Genomic DNA, 2,433 nt, shown 5'->3' with positions numbered 1-2,433 from the left:
CTAAACCAAGACTAAACCAGGACTAAACCGGGACTAAACCAGGACTAAACCAGGACTAAACCAGGTCTAAACCAGGACTAAACCAGGACTAAACCAAGACGATACTAGGACTAAACCAAGACGATACCAGGACTAAACCAGGACTAAACCAAGACTAAACCAGGACTAAACCAGGTCTAAACCAGGACTAAACCAGGACTAAACCAGGACGATACTAGGACTAAACCAGGTCTAAACCAGGACTAAACCAGGACTAAACCGGAACTAAACCAGGACTAAACCAGGACTAAACCAGGACTAAACCAGGACGATACTAGGACTAAACCAGGTCTAAACCAGGACTAAACCAGGACTAAACCAGGACTAAACCAGGACTAAACCAGGACTAAACCAAGACTAAACCAGGACTAAACCAAGACTAAACCAAGACTAAACCAGGACGATACCAGGACTAAACCAGGACTAAACCAGGACTAAACCAGGACTAAACCAGGACTAAACCAGGACTAAACCAGGACTAAACCAGGTCTAAACCAAGACTAAACCAGGACTAAACCAGGACTAAACCAGGACGAAACCAGGACTAAACCAGGTCTAAACCAGGACTAAACCAGGACTAAACCAAGACTAAACCAGGACTAAACCAGGACTAAACCAGGACGATACCAAGACGATACCAGGACTAAACCAGGACTAAACCAGGACTAAACCAGGACTAAACCAGGACTAAACCAGGACAAAACCAGGACTAAACCAAGACTAAGCCAAGACTAAACCAGGACTAAACCAGGACTAAACCAGGACTAAACCAGGACTAAACCAGGTCTAAACCAGGGCTAAACCAGGGCTAAACCAAGACTAAACCAGGACTAAACCAGGACTAAACCAAGACTAAACCAGGACTAAACAAGGACTAAACCAGGACTAAACCAGGTCTAAACCAGGGCTAAACCAGGGCTAAACCAAGACTAAACCAGGACTAAACCAAGACTAAGCCAAGACTAAACCAGGACTAAACCAGGACTAAACCAGGACTAAACCAGGACTAAACCAGGTCTAAACCAGGACTAAACCAGGACTAAACCAGGGCTAAACCAGGGCTAAACCAAGACTAAACCAGGACTAAACCAAGACTAAACCAAGACTAAACCAAGACTAAACCAGGACTAAACCAGGGCTAAACCAGGACTAAACCAGGGCTAAACCAGGACTAAACCAGGTCTAAACCAGGACTAAACCAGGACTAAACCAGGACTAAACCAGGGCTAAACCAGGTCTAAACCAGGACTAAACCAAGACTAAACCAGGACTAAACCAGGACTAAACCAGGTCTAAACCAGGTCTAAACCAGGTCTAAACCAGGACTAAACCAGGACTGAACCAGGACTAAACCAGGTCTAAACCAGGTCTAAACCAGGACTAAACCAGGACTGAACCAGGACTAAACCAGGTCTAAACCAGGACTAAACCAGGACTAAACCAGGACTAAACCAGGACTAAACCAGGACTAAACCAGGTCTAAACCAGGACTAAACCAGGACTAAACCAGGTCTAAACCAGGACTAAACCAGGACTAAACCAGGACTAAACCAGGTCTAAACCAAGACTAAACCAGGGCTAAACCAGGTCTAAACCAGGACTAAACCAGGACTAAACCAGGTCTAAACCAGGACTAAACCAGGACTAAACCAGGACTAAACCAGGTCTAAACCAGGACTAAACCAGGGCTAAACCAGGTCTAAACCAGGTCTAAACCAGGTCTAAACCAGGACTAAACCAGGACTAAACCAGGACTAAACCAGGACTAAACCAGGTCTAAACCAGGACTAAACCAGGACTAAACCAGGACTAAACCGGGACTAAACCGGGACTAAACCAGGACTAAACCAGGTGCAAAACAGGACTAAACCAGGACTAAACCAAGACTAAACCAGGACTAAACCAGGACTAAACCAGGACTAAACCAAGACTAAACCAGGACTAAACCAGGACTAAACCAGGACTAAACCAGGACTAAACCAAGACTAAACCAGGACTAAACCAGGACTAAACCAGGACTAAACCAGGACTAAACCAGGACTAAACCAGGACTAAACCAAGACTAAACCAGGACTAAACCAGGACTAAACCAGGACTAAACCAGGGCTAAACCAGGACTAAACCAAGACTAAACCAGGACTAAACCAAGACTAAACCAGGACTAAACCAGGACTAAACCAGGACTAAACCAGGACGATACCAGGACTAAACCAGGACTAAACCAGGACTAAACCAGGGCTAAACCAGGACTAAACCAAGACTAAACCAGGACTAAACCAAGACTAAACCAGGACTAAACCAGGACTAAACCAGGACTAAACCAGGACTAAACCAGGACTAAACCAGGACTAAACCAGGACGATACCAGGACTAAACCAGGACTAAACCAGGACT

General features: G+C 45.3%; 1 long non-coding RNA gene across 1 annotated transcript; it reads right to left on the bottom strand.

The window, feature by feature from the left end:
• Nucleotides 1–532: 532 nt before the first annotated feature.
• Nucleotides 533–1,943, bottom strand: LOC306960930. The gene is made up of 3 exons (XR_013792724.1): nucleotides 1,888–1,943; nucleotides 1,492–1,705; nucleotides 533–616 (listed from the first exon to the last, which is right to left on the bottom strand). It is a non-coding gene; the product is annotated as an uncharacterized lncRNA (long non-coding RNA).
• Between the last annotated feature and the right edge of the window lie 490 nt (nucleotides 1,944–2,433).

The sequence above is a fragment of the Gobius niger genome (genome assembly GCF_951799975.1).
Source record: "Gobius niger genome assembly, chromosome: 3".
Lineage (NCBI taxonomy): Eukaryota > Metazoa > Chordata > Actinopteri > Gobiiformes > Gobiidae > Gobius > Gobius niger.
Note: the sequence above shows the minus strand (reverse complement) of the source record. Positions and strands in the feature narration are given on the sequence as shown.